At 37.5% G+C, this 23,079-nt stretch overlaps 1 protein-coding gene and 1 long non-coding RNA gene across 3 annotated transcripts in view; one reads left to right on the top strand and one right to left on the bottom strand.

The window, feature by feature from the left end:
- LOC129501671 (uncharacterized) overlaps positions 1–23,079 on the bottom strand; it is a 114,793-nt gene that overhangs the window by 13,761 nt on the left and 77,953 nt on the right. For both annotated transcript variants that reach the window (XR_008662784.1, XR_008662783.1), the window contains exons 2-3: positions 12,077–12,163; positions 10,059–10,155 (exon numbers count right to left, since the gene is read on the bottom strand). This is a non-coding gene — a long non-coding RNA (uncharacterized LOC129501671). The remainder of the gene's footprint in view (positions 1–10,058; positions 10,156–12,076; positions 12,164–23,079) is intronic.
- KIAA0825 (KIAA0825 ortholog) overlaps positions 1–23,079 on the top strand; it is a 391,927-nt gene that overhangs the window by 318,772 nt on the left and 50,076 nt on the right. The gene's annotated exons all lie outside the window — the stretch shown is intronic.

Here is a 23,079-nt window from a genome sequence, read left to right as displayed (position 1 = left end):
TCCATGAAGTAGTTTTGGGATTATATACCAAGCGAATGAGATTTAGCAAAGATGAGTTGTGGCCACGCCAATTTGTGCATTTCCCCTAAATGCTGAGGTTCTGGGAAGCTGATTTACATTGAGGAGAAATTTGAGGTAATGTTCTGGGAATGTGAGACCAAAATTTCCAGCCTGTCAAAGTCTTTAAGAGAATCGAGAAAGTCATACTTAGAATGTAATTATTAGTGTGACCTCTTTTGAACTCCCCAAATACAGGAGGGTTTTTGGTTTTTAAATGCTTGAAATTCTTTATACCATCTATTCAAAAAGCAAAAACACGCAAAAAGATGATGATTTCATCCAAAAATAATCTGTTCATTCATCAAGGGGATGGAACCATTGCTAGTAGGTAGCTCTCCTTAAATACCTCATCATCCCCAGACTCAGGAAGAACCATGTCCACACTAGTTAGGATACTCATGTCTGGGAAGATAAGAACAAGAGGGAACTTGTGGCAAAGGTAAGCTCTCGGGTGACACAGATTGGGGGGGTTTGTTCCTGTCACGATGTGAAGACTTCAGATGTTAATGATGACTATGTAAAACAGTCCAGTATGGAAGCATCTAAGATAAAATTCTTGTAAATTTTTGGCCAGGAACCTAAAACTTGCTTCAGTCTGTGGCTGCATTTTTTGTGCCAAATAAGAAGGCACTTTGCTGGCTCTTTTTTTATAGAAGGGCCAAATGAGATAGATTGGAAATATGTACTTTGAGCAGCTAGGCAGAGTCTCAGGAAGTTTGCCAAACAAGATTTCCAAATAAAATGTTTGGGAAAGAAAACAGGGATGGACTTTGCAGATGCTGGATGGGTTCCACCAGCCATCTGTGCAAAGAGTTACTTGGTATCACATGAGCCGAGAGCTATGAAGTGGCACAAAACTATCCGTAATAACTCCATTGTTAAGCGGGCTCATTTATTTACCAGGCAACCCTTTCCTCACCAAGATAAAGCATCTGCATTTCCTTGAGAAACAACAATGATGACCAAAATTATTTAAACGTAAAGGAATTTCAGCAACTGAACTGTTACCTCGGTGCTAATGCATTAGCAGTCAAAGAAGGCAGATTAATTTACTTACGGTGAGCTAAGTGCATTCTTGGCGCGCAAAGGGGAATCATTTGCTCACTTAAGCCAGAGATCCCATTTTTGACGGCAAATGTCACTGCCTGGATTTCCCTTTGACAGTCTGGCAACCCCGCACCCCTGTTATAGTATCCATTTATTTGTCTTATTTTCAGCCAGATTAATCCATTCTGTTTTGACAAGAAGACTGATGGGTAATTGATAACTGTGATAGACACAAACAGAAGAGTTGGATGCTGAATAATTCAGCACTTTTCAGTATCAATAAGAGAACAGGTTGAAGAATTTGTGTCTCTATTTACACTTAAACTAAACTAAGTCAGCCCAGACATTTATGCTGCCAGTCTATCAGAAAACCAAACAGTGTACATTCGGTTTCCACCCGACAAAATGTTTTATAAGCTTGTAACAATATGTGTGAAGCTGCCAGAATAATAAATAGGTACAGCAGCCCATGCATGCTAATGTTATGTTGTAAGCAGTTTTGTTGACAAGTGCTAATACTTCTTTCATACTATCATCAAAAGCAGCTAATACAACAGCCATTATTTGCTGGCTTTCCAAGCAAGACATGATGGATTGTGACCTTAATATGGGTTAGCCGAGTTTTGAAAGTTAAACAACTTGCAATAAATCATAGAATTATTACAATGCAGTTTAATTGGTTAAGGACTGTTTATTTCCTAAACAGGGTGAAAAATTTCTGTTTCGGCACTTTTAATTTGCAAAGTGCATTTTCATTATGAATGGCAGTTTAATATTCTGCTCTTTTGTCATGCAAAATATGCAACACGCAGGCAATCTATTAATTGGACAAAAATGCATTGCAAGCGTAAATTATCCTTTATATCATCACTTGTGAGCTTTTACATCTATTAAATGTGTTAAATGGAACATAGTTAAAGACTGTACAACTTGCAGGCTACTTCTGAAATTTAAGTGAAGCTTCAAGATGATTTTAATGACCTTTATTTTTGGCAAAATAAAGTAATTAGGTAATTGTAAATATAAAGGGCAATTTAAAGAATTACTGTTTCCTTAAGGCCTAGGTGCATATGTTTTATCGATTCAGCAGGAAGCAGACAGCAACACTGGCTCATATTGATATGTCTTGAGAAGTGGAATCCACCCTCAAGTAAATATACTTCTTTCTTTGCTACAGTATAATTTCTGAGCAGAAATTTCCATTGGCAAATGTGTAGAAAAAGGTGAGTAAGGCAGTCGCAAACTGATATTGTAGCATAGCTCAGCATAACTGAGTAGCCGCCTCCATATGCTTTGGTTCAATGATGTGCCTTTGCATGGGGCTATTTAGAGCTCAGAAACAGTAACAAAATACTTTGTACTAGGAATGTTGATATGACATATGCTCAATTTTAAGAATGCCAGATCTCTCAATGTGTTCCTGTAAGACTGCCTTAAAATGCATGCAACCTATTCGTTCACACACAGCTCTGAGCCCCTTTCTCATATTTATTGACACCTGGGCAGACCTTTCAAAAATGTAAAGCTTCCACTGACTTGAAACATTCTCCATAGGTTGGCCCAGCCGAAGCAGGGATACTTTTGTGCTGTCACTTCAAGGCTCCTTCAAAGATATCGATTGTCTGCTATATAAACTGAACGTTGAAAGTATACTTTGGATAGGCATTCTATTCATTTTTCCTAGAGTAAAAAAGTGTGAATGTGAGAATGTGCATTCTGTTGTTTTAGAAGAAAAACTAAAGAACAATTTTTTTCCATTTAAATCATTCACAAAAGCAGCACATTAAAATAAGCTGTCTAGAAAAATGATAAAGAAGGTGGAAACCAGAAGTTTCGCTTTTATGTTTCGTTATATGGTAGGCACAGTGGTGCTTCTGATTGTTAGAAACTTCATTCTAAAGAGAAAGACAAAACTACCCATAGAACTTTAATCTTGAACTGATGTTGATCATTTCCCCTCCCATTTAAATGCCAGGCTTACCTAAGTTGTGCAGTGTCTTTGCATCAAAAAAAAGCGATGGGGAAAAGGGACCCGGGGAGGTGGAGGGTGGGAGAAAGAGCTTAAGGTAAGGAGAGAGGGTGGGGAGAGTGTCAGGGAGACACTGTTGCTATATTCTGCTGAGTGTACTTTTGCTATCACTCCTGATAAAATGCTAAATCAAAACTGTACTGCCCAATAAGTCATATATGTAATTATTTGTATTAAGTATCACAAAACACTCATTTTAACAATGATTTAATGTTTTAACTGTATTTGCTGATTTTTATTGATCACAAAATCTTTTCAGAGATCCTTTAGAAAATGTAGGTGAATATAACCCAAATTGTTAAGTTAGAAAGACATAGGAAGACTTCACCATATCTTATTATGAAAAATTTGAAATGCATAGAACAGTTGAAATAATTTTACAATAAATACCCATATCCTGATACACAGATCGCTTTGATCTTGCTGTTCTAACATATTCAGCTTTTCACATATCTACCACCCTATCCATCTTTCTACCCATCCATCCATCCATCTTATATTTTGGTGCTTTTTTTTTTTAATGCCCAAAACATTTGTTGGTCGTTTATTTATAAAGTATCCCATGATCCAACATTCATGTTTCATAGTTCAGGAACACAGGTCAGTGACAAACTTCAATGGAACTCAACCCAAAGAAATTCTTCATATTCCAAAATCACTTTGCACTCTTAAAGATATAAGCCTTCTTCATCTCTTCAGAATCCTTCATGGAATCATAATTTCTGTAGAAATCTGCATATGCCTTCTTTTTGGTTCAGCCACAGCAAATTTCCAGAAAGCTGCAACCCCCAGGGATACAGTAAATGCTCCAACAATATGAAATCGCAGACACTTGGCCAGAAGGCCTCATATCTGAGGTTTCATGAAAGCACAGGAAGTCATGGTAGTTGTTCTCCTTAACACCAACCTCAAACCCAATGTCCTTCCTAACAGAAATGGGCCTTTTTAGTGCTATTCAAAGTCAGTTGCAACCATTAGTATTCTCCCTAATACTCTAATGTGCTTATCGTTAACTAGAGTGCAAATTTTGTTTGCTCCTTTTTTTTCCTTTTGAGAGCACATCTTCACACATTGACATGCACATATCATAAGTGTAGCATTGGATGATTTTCAACTAACTTTTAGTGAGTTGGATTAATGCTGATGAACTCTATTAGATGTCAACACAGAATGAGGTGCAGTGAACATAGAAGACTTAGAAGCCCTGTCTTCAGACTGCTCACCATTGCTAGGATGAGCTAACCTATAGGGCCACCTTCTCCTTGAGACACTGACCTCTCATCAAGTCTTAAGTTTGTTCTTTTTTACTAGAATGGATAGTTGATGGACCAGGGATCCATGAATAGTTACTATACTATATATTGTATAACTACCAGATGTAAAGCATCTAAGTGCTATTGAGAACACAAATGAATCTTGAGATACAGAGGCCAAGATATGGAGTCCATCAAAAAGCATTTGGTAAAATTGTGTCCTACATACCTAAAGTGAAATAATAGAAGATTACATATATGTAAAAGCGCATATATGTAAAATTGTGTCCTACATACCTAAAGTGAAATAATAGAAGATTACATATATGTAAAAGCGCTTAGAGAAGTTAGAGAGGAAGTTTTAGGAAGGTCAGAGGAAGGTTCCCTTGACTCTGTCTCCATAGTATCCATCTATCAGCAACCAGAGTGACCACTTAAAAAGTAAATCAGATGGAGGGGGGTGATGAGATAGGGGTAATAGGGTGACAGGCATTAAGGAGGGCACATGATGTAATGAGCCCCGGGTGCTATATACAACTGATGAATTACAGAACTCTACCTCTGAAACTAATAACACACTATCTGTTAATTAATTGAATTTAAATTTTAAAAAAGTAAATAAGATCCTGTCATTCACTTTAAAATCCCTCCATCATTTTCATTTTCCAGAACACTTTAAAAAAATGTCAGACTCCATGAAGCCCTGTGTGACCTGGCTACCCCTTCCCAACTCTGGGCCTCTCTTCCCACTGCCCATGTCCTGTTGCTAACCTTCTCCTCACTCAAATCAAACTTACGCTTCCATCACAACCTCTCACAGCTGACCCCTACTCATGATGATTCAGGTCTCAGGCCAGACATTCCTTGCAAGATCTTCTCTGCCCAACTTTGTGTTAGATGGTTTTGCCCAACAGTAGGTTAATGTTGAGTGTTCTGAGCACATTTAAGGTAGGCTAAGCTATGATGTTCAGAAGGTTACGTGCATTAAATGCATTTTCAACTTATGAAAATGATCAGTATTGGAATGTCCTGAAAGTTTGCAGTGTATGAGACCTTCAGAGTCTTCGATGACAGATGACATCTATATTACAGTGTTTCTTTCAACCCTGATTCCTTTTTTAATGGTATAGCATTTTTTTTTCTTTAGCGTGTTCACTACATCAGGAGCACATCTACAGGTTAAAACTCCTGCAGGATTTTTCAGTATTTTTTAGTTACTTAAAGTATACATGTGGATTTTAAATCTTGAAATCTTTGTATAGTTATAGCTTGGACTGGTTTTTGTATATACTGTGTAATGTTTTCCTTGCCATAGCCTGAGAACTAGACATTGTCCTTATATACAGATGAAGAAACTAAGGCTCAGTGATTTTCTTTCCTCAAGTCCTTAGCAAAGCCTAATAAGTAGTAGCTATTACTTTTGTTTCTTGAGGTGAAACAGAGTATTATCACGGCAGCAAATTATTGAAATCCTCTTATCCCTCCACTTGCTTTTCACCACCCTGCCCTAACTACAACCTCTCCTCCCCCAACCCATTCAGTATGTCATCAGCCCTGTAACCATCATGAAAAATTATATTCAGTCTTGGGGCAAGTAAGATACAGACTTTTTTTAAAAATAGATCTTTCAAACAATGTTACCAGCATGCTGACATCTTCATAAAAATTAGGGATCCTTGAGGTGTCAAATTGACTAACGCACCAACACTTGAAGAAGCTCAATATCCAGGAATGAGAGACAAACTTAAATACCTATCTTGTGTTTTCGTAGGTGTGACCTACTCCCTTGAAAAGGCCATTTCAATCTCAAATTTCCATTACTGTTTATCATCCAAAAAATATTGTTCAGTAATGCCTCATCGCTATACAAGACTTGTGCCAATATTTCTCAGGCAACCTTGTCAATTTGAGTTATAGTATGTGCTACTTAGATACAGTAGAAATGAGTTTAAACTGCTGAAGACACTGGATCTTTTCAAAGCTGTTCTTCAATGTTATGAAAGAGAATAATCATAGCAGGCTAATTTGTAGATTCCCTATTCTTCTGTTCCTTGTTCTTCTCTTTCCTGAGGCCTTAGGCAGAATTCTGTCATTCATCAAAATCACTTCTGTGTTCAAAACCCCATTTTTCAGTATTGAAAATACACAATTTTGAAAGTTAATATAATTTCCTATGCAGGCTTTTAGCCCATACTAGCCTTACCTACTACCTATTAATATCTTTGTAAAAATATTTTATTACACCTTGATCCCTAACTACTTTATACAGAAAGGTAAATGAACTTAAAATATGAGGAAATTCCCTCTTTTGACTTATGCAAGGATCGTGTCTAAAGTAAGAAATAGATCCGTATGAATTTTTTTCACTGCCACTAAGGAATCTCCCACAACTTTTTCATAAGTTGCAATTCTGTTACTCTTTATTTCCCAAGGATAGAAAGAATTCCCTTTATTGATTGATTGATTGAAAAAATAAACACCCTGAGTTGGTAAAAATACCAATTACAAGAGTGTCTACCCTAAAAGTCAAATTCATTTTGTTTATTACTGCAAGTTATTAGGGCTTCCAGGAATGCATATAAAATACCTGAAAAACAGTGGTTGAATCTATCATACTGACCTTAATTTCCTTAAAGTAACAAAGAAAGAAAACCAAATTCCATGACCAACAACTGGAATTACACAAAGAAAGATAATACAGCCTCACAAAGGTGTATGTGAAACATAACTGCATCTAAGTTAGATAAGTCTCTGCTTTCAAAAGAGAAAGTCATACTCCAATATCTGTCCCAATGAGTTCCTTTAACCATTTGTCTAACACTTAGTGTACCTTCTGAAATTAATCCCTGCAATTCTATGTAACTGCCATGAGTTGGCAATGCAGATCATTTTCTTTTGTCTTTAGTTAGTCTTCATTACTTGACATATCATGGATTCTTTTCAGGATAGTTCTCTATTTTTCCCTGAAGCAACTCACATGTTCACTTATATACAATTCAAAAGATGTGCTCAAATTTTGAAAATCAGACTGTAGTCTAGATAAAATAATTTTGCAGATACATATAGTTGCATCATGTTAGCTGTAACTCTTCTCATTTTTAAAAATATTTTATTTATTTATTCACGAGAGACAGAGAAAGAGGGAGAGAGAGGCAGAGACACAGGCAGAAGGAGAAGCCGGCTCCATGCAGGAACCCCAATGCGGGACTCGATCCCTGGTCTCCAGGATCACGCCCTGGGCCTAAGGTGGTGCTAAACCACTGAGCCACCCGGGCTGCCCTCTTCTCATTTTTAATCAGATAAATGAATGTTACCATATCCCATCTGAAAGCTGATGTTCTCCATTATCATGCTAAATGCCTATAAAATATATTGTGACATGGATGTTCCAAATATATGAATAATCTATAATTGAACATTCATCTGGTCTCTAATATTTTATTTAAATAATGTCATGATAAGAATTATTTAAACTTTGAACATTCACCCAGGTAGGAATGATTATATTACTATTTTTTATATATAAACCAAAAATACCAAAATTTAGCAACAGTTTTAAAGAGTTGAATAGCAAAGCAATTTTCCATATGGATTAAAAAAAAAATCCATTATTACCTTCATTCTGCTTTCCTGTGTAGTTCAATGAACTATAGAAAGCAAGTAATATAAATGTTTTTTTTTTAACTGTTTGATTAGGAAAAAAAGAAAAGGCCCTCCTAATAAACACCATGCAGTCTTTCATACTGTCTTCCAAATATGGAAGATAGGGAATTACTTCTGCAAACACAAAAAGGGGGTATTGCCTTTACGGGGATGGGCATTTGAAGACACACTGCTGTGCTGACTGTATAAACTTACTTTGGCATTTAGATGAGAAATGTACCTATATGGAACATTTTCATTCAGTGCAAAGATGTACCTTGAAAACCTCCTGAGCCACATACAGCACAGATTAATGTCATGACTTTTATATGTTGAAGACAGAAAAGTAACTGAGCTCAGGCGACTCTCCAGAGCATTATCTTCCATGTGGTGATTGAGCAACCAAGGCCACTTACATCTTTGAATATGCCATCTCAAAACATAGCCTCTTCTGTTGCCATGGCGATGAAAAGGTCCACTAGAGGGTCTCCTCCATTGGCAGTTAAATGCTTTGACACAGTTAAATCTGCTCATAGTCCGTAGGCCAGAATGAGTCACATGGCTCCATCTAAACTGAAAAGGCACTCATGGCCTATTTAGCAAGCGTGACTGTCTTTGTCACAGACATTACAAGGTCACTTACTATCTAATTGTGTTGTTTTCCTAGTTTCTGTCATGGCTGTTATGAAAATCTAGATGCTCAAGAAAAAATTTTGGAAGTTATTTTTTATTAAAGAAGTTGAGCTATAGTCCTATTGATGGGTGGGGGAAGCAAATAAGTTGGAGAGTTTTAGTGAAGATTCAGGACAAGGTGGTAAAATCAGTCCTTGTCAAAGTGCAAGTAGTTCAGCTTTCCTCTAGCAATGATGTCAGCATTTCCCAGGTAGATAATTTTCTTTTATTTTCTTCTGAATCCCAGAAGTAGCTGCCATTTCTAAAGATCTTTTTTTCCTTATGCTTACATCTATGCATCTATAAGTTTATTCTCTTTGTTTGAATCTAATAGAACTGTTTATATCATACACAGTTGGCATGTTCAACTTGCTTCATTTATGTTATACAACTTAAGGATTTTGCACACTAAAGGTACTCAATAAATGTATGCAGGAAACTTAAGTATAGCACATGTATATGAAGGCTATTTCCTAAGAAAAATGTTGAAAGGAAGGAAGGAAGGAAGGAAGGAAGGAAGGAAGGAAGGAAGGAAGGAAGGAAGGAAGGAAGGAAGGAAGAGAAAGAAAGAAAGAAAAAAGAAAGAAAAAAGAAAGAAAAAAAGAAAAATATAGGTAGAGGAGAACCTTACCCTCTCAGGAAAGACAGTTGAAATTCATACAATAATTGGAATAAAGCTAAATGTAGAGTGAGATCAGAGTGGGGTATTGGTCCCAATACAGGCAAAGCATGATCCTTGACTAGAAAGAGAGCTCGCAGCTTCCCTAGGAAATACTAGGGGAAGGGAGCTGCCTCTTGAGGAAGCAGGACCAGGACAATACCAGCTAAACAAGAATCCACAAAGAGCCATACATCTGCAATGTACATCTTTAGAAATCCAGGGTCGCAAGCTTACATATTCACTGTTTGCCCTTACCCCATTTAGGTCTTACTGCTTTGCAACTCTTCTTTAAGGATATAGTAAATTACTTACTCCAATATGGTCAATATAACTAATCTTTAGTAATTATCAAAAACATTGACAGTCACCACTTCATGGTTCAGTTGCCCTACTCTAGTTCACATTAATTGAAGTAGGCAATCATGGAGCCTTTGCTGGTAGAAAAAGATTTTAATGCTATTTAAAGAAAATTTAAAAAAAAGTATTCCCTTCTGACAGAAATTTGCATTCTGATAATATTTTATTTGTATCTTTTTTTAATGTCATGACAAGAAATGGATTTGATTTTGAAGAGGAATCATTTTGAATAATTAACCATGAATTACTCTAATTAGCAGAAAATAATTATAGGTTGGACATAAGCTCTTTCGAAAGCAAAGTATAGCGTAAAAGACTATTGGAAAAATAATACCACCTGATAGATGTTGAGATGAATCCAAAAGAGAGCTTTTCTTTGAATCAATCTTCAACTAAGGCATTTAAATGCCTCCCATTAGAAAACATTCATATTCCTGCAAGACAAAAATTATTAGCAAGCATATGTTGTTGGTTAGAGAATCTTTAGTGTTATAATTAAAGAAGACATCTTTAATGCTTCCAAAAGTAGAAAATACAGTTTTACTTGTTCTTTTCATAGCACTTTCTGGATCTGAGACCTTGGATAGACTTAGCATATTTGTACACTGTATGTGGAGTTTAACTTATTCATTTCCCTTGGAAAATGTTTGTCAAATGATTGACATGACAGAGTTGCACTTGTGGTTCTCATCTCCTGAGAAGAGCTTGTGGAACAGGACATGTGGCAAACTGATAAGAAAAGGTAACAGATTTCATTTGCGATTGCAATCAGTTTCTGTAAGACCATCAGCAGGACCTACATAAGAGCTCACACTCAAAGTGCAGTACACTCAAAGTACATTTTTGAGCTAAACACAGCCCAGAAATGGAACCCAGAAGACACACCCCAGATATGGCACCATAGATAACTAGCTAACTAAAAACAGATAACTAATTGTCTGACTTGAACAAGTCTCATATTGTCTGTTTACCTCTTTATTGCTAATGCCATTCATTTCACAGGATTGTAACATGGAGAAAATGCAACGTGAAATTAACTTTCCAAAGTTAAAGCAACAACAACAGATATAGTGTTATTTGGTCAAATGTCGTGTTCATATATTTGATTTTTACCAATAAAAACATACCGACACTATTAGAAATGAGAAGTATCTGGTATATAGTCGAAGAAAGCATAACTTAATTTTCTATGAACATCATAGAAAAATAAATAGAATAATGCCTTATTCATTAAGGCATGCTTTCACAATTATTGAGAGCTAATTATGTAATAGTGCATCTTTACAAAGTAAGTATGTAGTGGCATTCTAATTAGTGGTCACAAATGGTTTCTTGGCACGTTTCATTATGATTTTCAGTTAGGTTCCAATTTAAAGAATAACATCCTTGGAACTTAACCTTGCTTTTTTCTATATTCTCCTGCCACCATCTAGGTTTTCTTCACTAATCAAAATAGTGGGATCAAGGTTTATACATAGAATAAATAGCTCTTCCTACCTGTTCGAAAAAAAATTACAGCACCCCTCCATCCTTCCATCATATCATCTTCTCTCCTTTTCCCTTCTTACCAGAAATACTGAATGAAATATTATCTTTAGTGAATCATCATTATAACACATATTGGTTGCCTGGGGGAAGAAAAAAGCCCAAGAATCTCCTTCGGTCTTCTCCCATTTATTACTGGCATGGATTCTTTTGTTCAATTAGCTAAACTAGTTTTGCAGGTGTAAGCCAGTTGTCCTTTTGACTAGGATTTCAAGAGAATCTCTCCAGTGGTTGTAATAGGTGAATTTAACGTTCCTTTCAACCCTAAAATGTTTTATTATAAGTAGTTCTGTGTTGCCCAAAAGGAAGGGAGATACTAAATGAAAGTGAGGAAGTGAGATCATCAAGGATAATTGCACACCAGAACTGGTAGGCAAAAGCATGAGTGAGAAAAAACGGACTCTGATACAATATCTAACAGGCTACATACATCCTAACTTCTCAATCCTTATATCTATTCTTTCTGAGCAGAGGAAGTAGGATTCACCCAAAAAAGGGTGAACCTCTCCAAGGTTCTTTGGAGAGGAGGGGAACGAAAAAACTATGTATATGTTCCTCTGGTGATAGAAAAAATTTACCAGAGAATAACAAGGTGGATATATCATTCTTTAGGGGCTATTTAGATTTTCCTTGAAATCTTAAAAGCTCCAGCAACCAAGGAACTGAGCTCTGGCTTCTTGGTGACAGAATGGACTGGTGGCCAGAGAATGGGCAGAAGCTATAACATCTCCCTCTTCCCTTGCCCACTGGGCCTTACCCTTTGATCTTCAAGAACCTCCTTCTTCATCTGGCCTCTTACCTTATACATACCTGAGGGCTCTGATGCATATATTGGCTGAATCTTATTTCACAGAAGTATCCTTATAGGTATGGTGGTGGGACCATTGCAGTCTGTATCTGTAAGGATATAGAAATACATACCATTTACTTTTAGTCAGTAAATATCTTGTGGATTAGAGGAGAATGTCTTGTCATGTGGCAATTCCTAGGGGAGGCCAAGGATGAGGGCTGATTCCTAGTCCTGGTCAACTAGGTGGAGAAGTAACTCTCAACTCAAGCCTCTTGTGTCATCTTAATAGGTTCTACCCCTTGAGCTACAAGAGTGGGACCCTCAGGGTACTCCGTGGGAGGATAAGCATGATCAGCACCGTATCTTGATGGGATGAAAACTCAACATAGGATTCTCTTGGAAGAGAGAAAATGAATAAGAATTCTAATAACCCAGCTTTAATTTTTTTGATTGCAAAATTAGTGAAATAATTAAAATGAAGAGGCATGTATAACTTGACACAAATGAATCAATGGTTAGCAAGGGGTCTGAATTATAGATCATTCTAACAAATCTCTGTAGCCAGGTAGAGGAATCTGCTTTAATATTCAAAACAGATTAGTACTAACAGTTCTCATTTTCATATTAGAATAGTTCTAAGACTTCTTATGCAGTCTATCATTCTCTTAAATTAACTCACCATGTACAGAAAATATATAAAAGAACAAGATAAAATTATTTATCATTTATTCTTTTTAAAGAATTTTAAAAACAGCTTTATTGATATATAATTGATGATTATATATGTAAAGTGTACAAATTAGTAAGTTTTGACAATATGTATACCTTTTAACCATCACCAGAATCAAGACAGTGAATATTTCCATCATCCCCAAAAGTTTCACATGCCCTCCCCCATTCCCAAGCAACCAGAGATCAGCTTTTGGTCATTATAGATTACTTTGCATTTTCTAGAGTTTTATACGAATGGAATCATACAGTAAGAATCTTGTTGTCTGTTTTACTCAGCATAATTATTATCAGATTCATCCCTGTTGTTGCCTGTTCATTTTTACTGTCAATTCATTTATTTCTTGATGGACATTGGGGTTATTTCCAATTGTTGACTATTACCAATAAAGCCACTATTAACATTCATGTGAAAATACAAATTCATATAGCTTATGATTTTTTTAAGGAAAACATTTTTTTCTTTATAGCTCATTATCTTAGCAAGGTAATATTTATAATCTATTAGCAATATATCATTATTACAAATTGTTTTTGCCTTAGGTTAACTGCATCCAGTTAAAGAACTAGTTATAGAGTATTAAGTATGTATAAAGCTTTTAATGATAGCCTATATAAGAGCACAAAGATGGATAGGAGGTACATAAATAAATAATGGGAACCCAAAGCTGAACAAAGTAAATGTCATAAGAACAACAACAACAAAAACAACAAATCTATGGGTTAGGGTCGCAGGAATAATATCCACTTGAAAAATAAGAAATTCACTGAAAATAGGTAGTTAGCTGGAGACTTTGAAGCATGGGTAGGATTTTAGCATACAATGTTGAAAAGAAGTATGCAGTTGCAAGCAAGGAACATAATTAGAGCTTAGAGGCAAGAAACATGGGGTGAATGCTTGGATGAAGCACTCCAATTTAATCAACTCTATGGTATGTTGGCAATCTCCCCTTTCCTCAGACCTCTTTTGGAACGTTTGATTCTGCACTTTGGGTTAGTTCAACAGCCATTCCTTCAGTGCTCATAGTAATAAGCACTGTGCCAAAGCAAAAGAATAAAAGATGAAAAGGTACACATGCTCTCTGCTCTCAGATCACTTACAATGGGGCAAATCGTTTCAAGTATCATGGTTACTAGAGATATGCTTGGAATGCCGTTAGATGGAGAGGAGCACCTAACCCAGCCCGTGGAGTGAGACAAGGCTTTCCAAAAGCAGGATGAGGATGGTTGGAACTCTGTCTACGTTGACCAGTCGGTGGTAGGTAAAAACCAGAAGCAAAGGTGTTCAAAGCACAGGGGAGAAAAGCATGAACAAAAATAAAAGGTTTGTGACATAACATTTGATTTTGAGAAACTATAGTTCAGGATTGCAGAAGCATTCATTGGAGTGGTTTCTAATGGGTACCATTACTGCTACAATTGTGGTGTTTCGTGGGGATTTTTGTATGTCTGGTTTTTGATGTGATACTGAGATGGGAATGTAGTTTTTGGCTCCCATTGTAGGCCCAAACCTTTCATTCGAAGACTCTGGAGTTACTAATGGTGTTACATTCTCAGAAAACCTACTTACTTATATGAGGTGTTAAATGTTGTTATACGCAGAAAGTGTTCCTCCTACACTTAGCTCTGTTTTCTCTACCCTGGTCTCATAAATCTCTATGTTTGAAATAAGTTTGAAGACAGTAAATTTCAGACAGGATTGTTATTTAAAAATATAGGCTTTGGGGATCCTGGATGGCTCAGCGGTTTGGCACCTGCCTTTAGCCCAGGGCATGATCCTGGAGTCCTGGGATCGAATTCCACATCGGGCTTCCTGCATGGAGCCTGCTTCTCCCTCTGCCTGTGTCTCTGCCCCTCTCTCCCATGAATAAATAAATAAAATCTTAAAATATATATATATAGGCTTATCTATAGTATGGGTATATATAACTAAATATGCTTTTCAATGGGCTACTAGTTCAGCCTGTGATGATCCTGAGTATGTAAATAGCAGAAGCAGCATCAGCGTTTCATTCACCACTTGGTTTTGTGGCAATTGTGCATCACTACAGAAAGCTGAGTCTTCATGACTTCTCATTTGTGGAGCTCTGCTCAACTACAAAAGAGGCTACTAAGTGCAAAGATATGAAATCAGACACTACTGCAAAATGTACATTTGTAAAAGTGAAGCACTTTATTCTCTTGCTACATTCTCTGATTATGCTATTTATTTCAATTTTATAACAATACAAAATGACATATGCCATTTGAAATTGCCTATACTCACCAAATAAAATGGCAAATTAAAAGATGTAAATAGTTAAGTTTGAAATGTTTCCTTCAGGGATCCCTGGGTGGCGCAGCGGTTTAGCGCCTGCCTTTGGCCCAGGGTGCGATCCTGGAGACCCTGGATCGAATCCCACGTCGGGCTCCCAGTGCATGGAGTCTGCTTCTCCCTCTGCCTATGTCTCTGCCTCTCTCTCTCTGTGTGACTATCATAAATAAATAAAAATTTAAAAAAAAAAAAAAAAAAAGAAATGTTTCCTTCAGTTATCTAGATATTTGAACTCTGGAAGCCTTGGATAATTGCCTCATTCAACTCTTACATGTATGTACAGTAAAAGAGAGAAAAAAAATCCTCTGAAATGTTCATATTTTCCCCTTATGTCAACATTAATATGTCATAATATTTTTTGTTTTATGGGACTCATTTCTAGTTGATGCAGAATTTTAAAGTGAAGATAATCACAATAATTAAGGAGTAAATGTGTAAATGAGGGCCTGATTCGAGTTATTTCATTAACATAAATTCATGGAAATTTGGCAACTGGAGGATTAAAATATAGATTTTAATCTAATCTGTTTCTGTACTTTTCAGTTCTCCTAAAATATCACCAAAGAAAGGGCAATAGTAGAGGATTAGAAATGTGTAAAACAAAAATCCTGCAAGCTATTTCCTGTTCTTTTGTGGCTGTCTCTGGCATAGGGAAGTTCTTAGAAAAAATTCCTGTGAATCTGTTCTATGAAGAGGAAGGGAGGTGGTGGAGAAAAAAAGCTCACCTCTCCAAATGCAGCTCTAGTGGTGTTTATGCTAATCAGCTCAGGGCAGACTGAGCCCTCTAGTGTGAATGGGAGCCTGGCAGGGTTGGCCCAGGGTCCTACAGCACCAGGCAGTCACTGCCTTTCACCTCATGTTATCACAAATGAATTGCTTTATTCCTTCTGACCAGTGTGAAAAGCCAAGTAAAAAAGCCTAAATGACAGCAACTACACATATCTTCTACTGCAGCTGAATGGAACTGGCTCCCAGCAACATTTCTCTCAGCACGTCTTACATAACTGTTCCTCTCTCTATATTCCCACTGCTATTCCTACTTTATCATCCTGTCTCAAGACTGAGGTTCCAGATTCAGGTCTAAATCCCTTCAATTTACTGCCAGAGTGATCTTCCTTAAACGCTGATTTTACTGCATTCTTGCTTTTTCTGTTTCCTACAGTTAAACAGAACCAACACCTACTTAGAGTCAGATGAACCAGCCAAGGTATAATTCCAAACTGACAGAATAATGTTAGGGTGATAAGCTGGCAGTGCTGGACCAGCCTGAACCAAGCATGTTGGGAGAGCATCTTTCAACAGGATGAACCGTGTTTTCCCTGAATACAAAATCACAACAGAGGAGTCTTCTATGGGGTCAGGAGGAGACAGTGAGATAATGAATGTTAGTACTGAATCTGAAGTGCCAGGGGTTCATCTTCGTGGAAGTATACAGTTGCAAATAAAGATATGGAGCTGATCAGGGAGGTCTGTTGTGAGAATCTTCAGAGAGGCCTGGGGGTTTACTTGACAGAAGATGATGAGATGGCCAAAGACGGGTTTACAGAGTGTAGGGATAGGAGGACTGATTGATCAGACAGGGAGAAGGACAACCAGAAGAGAAGAAGAAGGAAGAGGGCAATGAGGAGAAAGTTTCTAGAAAGAACAAGCATTCATCAGTTCAAATGCCAGAAGTTAAGACCCAAAGTGTTTACTGATTAGGCCAGGGAGATTACTGTGAGGACAGGAAAATGCATTTAGCAATGAGGCCCAACCTTTTCAAGAAGCTTACTAGAGAAGGAAAGGAGTCAAGGCATTAAGTAATGGGAGATAAGGAAGGGACTCATAAATGGGAGTTAACAAAGCAATCACTAGATTAACATCATCAAGTGTGTTTAGAAAGATTAACCAAGGAAAATGTTATGGGAGAAATATAGAAAGCAAGTACTTAGGCAAATGAGATTAGCAACAATAAAAATAGAAGGAACTTGAATTCACAAATCTCTCTTTCCATCTTCACCTCATATTTAGATCCAAACAAAAACACACCTCTACGTTCTCCATCAATATTTCAGCTCATCAATTTTTTAAAATATCTGACTCTTCACAACCCCCACACTAAGTCTAAGGTCAAATCTTTGTTCTGTGCTGCCTTTAGAACACCTTTTTTCCATTTCCCAATCAATGGTGTTTCCTTCACGCTGAAACACTGCTTCATTGATCTCTCCTCTGGCCTGTGTAAAATGTACCTACTGGACGAACACTGGTCTTCATGCACACAAGATCTGTTTTCTTATTAGTTTCATTAGCTTCTGCTCTCCATTGGTAATAAATTCAAATTTTCACTCAGCCCTTATCTCTTCTTTTGCCATTCTGATCCTTCTTTTCCATTTCCTTCACCGTCAGTCCATCTTGCTTCCCTAGACCCTGAATATTTGTCACCTAATGCTTTTTGTGACTTAGAAAGTCACCTTTCTGAAGCTCTCACTTGTATTCTTGTTCATTGAAATTGTTTGCCTGTCGTATTTCCTAAGTGAATTCCTCAATAGAAAAAGAGAAGCAAGTTAATGTCACCTGAACATTTTGATTTAGACTATCCTACTTTTAACCAAATACTGCATTTCATACACATAGTTAACAATGCTTTAATGATTTTTCTTTATCAAAACTCAGGTTAGGCCCTCACATAAACATAGAAGAAAAGTTTGATTGGAGATCATTATTTGAAGAGTGTTCTAAAGCTCAATAATTTGTCACTGTTGATACATTATGTATTTGTTATCTTTCCATTGAATTGAGGCATTTTGGCTCTTAGAATGCACAAATAATTCCTTAAGCCTCTAGGAGCCATTAGGATATCAGCCAATATTATGTTTGCAAAGGGGTATAGGAACAAATTAAGTTTGATTAAGGCAAAATAAAGATAACCCAGGACCAGAGGAATTTCTCAAGAGTACAAGCACTAGAGCCACTAGAGTGGATGGCTTTGAGCAGTTAAACTTAGCAGGAACACTCAACTACCTATTGAGGGGAAGAGCTTAGAGGAGAGGGGAGTGATGCTAATTAGGAAAAGATGTTGAGGTGAGTTAGACAAGGTCAAAATGAAAATGAACTTCTCGGGATCCCTGGGTGGCGCAGCGGTTTGGCGCCTGCCTTTGGCCCAGGGCACGATCCTGGAGACCCGGGATCGAATCCCACGTCGGGTTCCCGGTGCATGGAGCCTGCTTCTCCCTCTGCCTGTGTCTCTGCCCCTCTCTCTCTGTGTGTGTGACTATCATAAATAAATAAAAAATTAAAAAAAAAATTGAACAACAAAAAAAAGAAAATGAACTTCTCTTATATTAGAGATTTGCCTCAGTGAATAAAGTCTATTTTGAATAAAGATCTATTTTGTATTATCTTTTTTTAAATTTGAGGGTTTAATTTCCATTTCTTTTCAAATATGTCCTAGTTACTTAATAAGAGAGGGAGGAGTCTAACCTTTATAGAGCCCCTCTTTTCCATGCATCACAATGGTTGTAGGGAGATTTATAGGAATCATGGTTCACTTGTTCACTCATTTATGCATCAAAAAATGGTGAGACTGTGATGTGTGCTAGGTACTTCAGCACTTTGTACAGAATGGTAAACAAGACAAACATAGTTCCTCTTCCTCCTGGGGTTTAAAGTAATACATACAGACAAAGAGAAAGGCACATACAGTCCAGAATGATGTATGCTATGATCAGAGAAGTACAGGTGCTGTCCTGAGATACTGAGGAAGTTCAATCCAGAATTAGAACAACAGCAAGAATCTCACAACAAGAACAACACTTTAGAATTAAAAGGATAGGAGCAGTAGAGAAGTGAAGGCAAAGAAGCAAAGTAATATTCCATTCTAGAAAATAACACCTGTATCACTCAAGATGAGAAAGAACATTGAACTTTCACATATGGGAATAAAGTTATCTGCGGCTGGAAATCAGAGTTAAAGAGTTAAGGTAAAAGATGGATCCAGGTCCACATCATAAAGGACTTTGGTGTGATCTGCAAAGAATTTATCCTGAGGACTATGGGAGAATCAAAAGTTTTAAATAAGGAAATGACTTAACCAGATCTCCTTTGTACAGAGTTGGTTCTCACTGAAAAGTAGAGATGGGTTCAGAAGGGGTGGGCAAGATAGGAGATAATAAAACCAACTTGCAAGTCACTGTCATAGTGCTTATAGCCAGAGATAATGGTGTTCTAAATTAAGTTAGTGGCAGAGGGGATTAATTCAAAAGATATTTAGTAGATAAAATAGGACTTGGTGGTTTATCAGACAAAAGACAAAATAAAATCATGATGCTCAAATGTCTCACTCGGCCACTGGATAAATGGTTCTGTCATTCACTGAGATAGAGAACACCAGAGACAAAGCCTTTTGTGGGAAGAAACACACAAGATGCCTAGCAAAACTTTCAGATATAAAAAAATATGAAGCTCACAGACAGATGGAAGCCAGGGTTATAGATCTGGGGCATCATCAGCATACAAATGGCAACCGAATCTGGGGAAATGAATTAGCTCAACCAAGCCAAGTGTGAATAAGTAATTATATATTATTTGTTTAATAGTCTCCATGATTAGACTTTAAGCTCAGTGAAGGCAATAACATTATTTTTGTTCACTAGAACCAAACTTAGTACTTTGCCTATAATAGACAACCAGTCACTAATTTTTTAATTAAAAAATACTACCTGTGAAACCCCATGGCCAATTACAAAAGAATATACAGATGTGTGGGATTAACATTGATTATAACCAAAATCAAATCCACACTTGCTCCAATAACCTATCAAGAACTACATTTTGGGGGATCCCTGGGTGGCGTGGCAGTTTGGCGCCTGCCTTTGGCCCAGGGCGCGATCCTGGAGACCCGGGATCGAACCCCACGTCGGGCTCCCAGTGCATGGAGCCTGCTTCTCCCTCTGCCTATGTCTCTGCCTCTCTCTCTCTCTGTGTGACTATCATAAATAAATTAAAAAAAAAACTACATTTTGTACCTCCTTTCTGAAATGCATGCATCAGAATTGGGTTTGACTAGTTATTTTTTACATGAGATTAATATCTATACAGCATACTGAGTAGCAGGCTGGAGAAAAATGTCCTCTTTGTTCAAGAACCTTAGAGTGCCTCAATTTCCTTATCTATAAAATGAGGATCAAAGAGATAATGATAGAATGAAATGACATAATATACACAGCAACCTACACCACAGAAGTACTCTAACATTATTAATAGTATTTAAAACATTATCAAGGGAGCAGCTAGGTGGTTCAGTCAGTTAAGCATCTGACTCTTGATAATCAGCTTGGGTCTTCATCTCAGGGTTGTGAGTTCAAGCCCCATGTCAGAGCCTACTTAAAAAACAAACCCCACAAAAAACAAAACCAAAAAAAAAAATGTTATCTAGGTGGCACTTCTCCATGGAGTTTGCACATGTCTAAGATAGCTTTTGTTCTGAACTTTCTCTTCAAGGAGGTTTGCATTTCAGGGATGTTAGCATAGGAAAAAGCCTTGGAAGACAGAGGCAGTGACTCCTTCAGGGCAGAGAACAGATTTGTTTCTTCACTAGGATAATAAAGACAATGGCTCCCTTAGGGGCAAAAGGTTGGCAGGTTCTCAAACAGCCCTCTTACAGGAGTAGGTTTCCTAAGTTTGAGGTTCCTCAGCTGAGACACAAATCCGCTATGTACGCAGCAATTACCTGGGCCAACCCACATTGTCCTGTGGGACTTGAGGAGCACTAGTAGCCATTGGAAACCTGAAGCTCATGTTGCCCCCAGTTCCCTGAGTCATTAAGGTCTTTGCCTCTTTCCTAAGGGCCCTTGTCTTTGTCAGCATTTATGAAACTGTGGCAGCCTATTTTGTTAGCTTGCACAGACGGTAAAATCTCAGACCCTTCACATTTCTTGAGAAATCAGTCTCTTCAGCATAGACATATATAAAAAATATATATTTTATTTATTTATGAGAGACATGGTGTACCTTAATAGAGGAAGCTGGAATTGCAGTACAGGAGGGTAAAGTAGTAATGCCTTGAGCAGGCAAGACTTCATCCTACCACAAGGACCACTAACTTGTGAAAGGAGGGCTCCATGAAGACACATGATCATACTCCAGAAGACAAAGAGATTGACCTGGGAGCTCAGGAGCCTTATGTCTCCAAAGACCCAAAGACAACACATGCTAGTAAAAGAGGGTGAAAGAGGAAGAAAAGACTAGGATTTAGGTAAATAGGAAGGCTTGTGAGATGAGGGGGGAAAAGTTCCATGCATCTGAATCGCTGGCACCAAACAGAGGCACTTTAGTGTTCTTAAACGACAGGTGAAACCTACATGACATTAAATAAACCTGAAACTACACCAATAGTATTTCTTCTCAACTATGTCTCCTCTGCAGATTTAGTTGCAGTCCTGGGGCATCCATCTCTGGGCTAAAGAACAAAACAGTGAGAGGGAAAAAGATCCCCTGAAAAGGGCAGAGAGAATGGAAGTGAGGAACTCAGAATTTGATCTTTATTGACAGTTTGTTTCCTTCTCTTATTCCTGGGTGGTAGCAGACAAGATAGGGCAGTAATAAAAAATAGCTTAGTTTTGTAGATGTGGCCAAAATCTAAAACACTATCTTATTTAAAATAAAGTTTCAGGCATTCTTTTACTTGTACTCCTTGTCGTTGTTTATTGTTCTGTTAGCTAAAGCCTCTTGGCATTCTATTGCAGGCAAAGCTGTTAACAGGGAAACTCAAATCCACACCCTAGACCTAATTTTTTAATACAGTTTCCTCTTTGATCTACAGTATCTCTGAATTTAATTATGAGGTCTAACTGGATGCCCTGCCATTGTATCTTTTGCTCTTCTTGCTCTTTCTGTAGTTTGTGTAAAAAAAAAAAAAAAAAAAAAAAAAAAAAAAAAAAGTTTTCAGTTTCTTTTAATGCAAGCTCATTTTTACTTAGTTCACTGAAAGGTGTCACCTTCTACTTCATGTTGCTCCTTGGTCCTTTTATTCTTTGTCTCATGAACTGACACAATTACCATCTCTACATTCTGCAAATAGAGCTCGCAGAGCAGGTTTCCTAGGAATATAATTTTCAAAAGTGCCAGACCTAAGAATGACTCTAAAGCCATTTGATGAGTTCTCTGTTACATCTCCTCATTTGCTTCCTTCCCAAAGAGATTTTTGATTTCTGCCTGGAACATGCTTATCAGCTTAAAGGTATGCAGCATCATTATGTTATGAAGATTTTCTTCTGCAGCAGCAAGTATACTAACCTTGAATGAAGCAGTTGCTAATCATGTTGCACTAAGCAAATAAAAGTCAGAACCAACCTAATCTTGCTTGCCTAATATCAGTTTCTGCAGACTTCAAGTGTAATGTTCTAATCACTGGCGCAAAACAGCCAATTAATTTGCTTTCCCTACGTGTTTTTACTGGCCAAGATGCATAGGGGAGCAGTGCATTCGGTCATAATCATGCTCCACAAAGATGGGAAATGTTCCCTTTGAGCTTCCAATCATTAGGCCAGCTGAAGTGAAGACAAGCCCATTGACAAGTGAGAATGGCAATAATTTATTTTCTATTGATGGGTTGTGACAAATCATGTCGAAGTGGTGGCTGCATACTGTGGGGCTCAGCTAAGGAAGACTGTGATGGGCAAAGATGAAACCCTTCACAGCTCATTTAGTCCAAATGTAGCCACCTGGGTGGTGAATCGGTTCAACATACCAGCCCAGGCATTCCAGCACAAAATTAGATCGCTAACAGGCAGGCCATATAGGGGTTCCTACAAGGCATTAATCAACAGGGTTGAGCTGTCAAAATGCAGAGTCTGAAATTAAGAAACACCAAAAGGATGAAAATGTGGCAATGCTGTCAAAAAATCAAGAATGTGATTCCTCCTGTAGGATTCTAGCCACCATTAAAAAAAGCTTAGAAGAAAAATGAATTATAAAGGGGTAAGGAGAGGCATCACTCCTGTG

This window comes from Nyctereutes procyonoides, unplaced genomic scaffold, assembly GCF_905146905.1.
Source record: "Nyctereutes procyonoides isolate TBG_1078 unplaced genomic scaffold, NYPRO_anot_genome, whole genome shotgun sequence".
NCBI lineage: Eukaryota > Metazoa > Chordata > Mammalia > Carnivora > Canidae > Nyctereutes > Nyctereutes procyonoides.
This window is presented reverse-complemented; position numbering and strand designations above follow the sequence as displayed.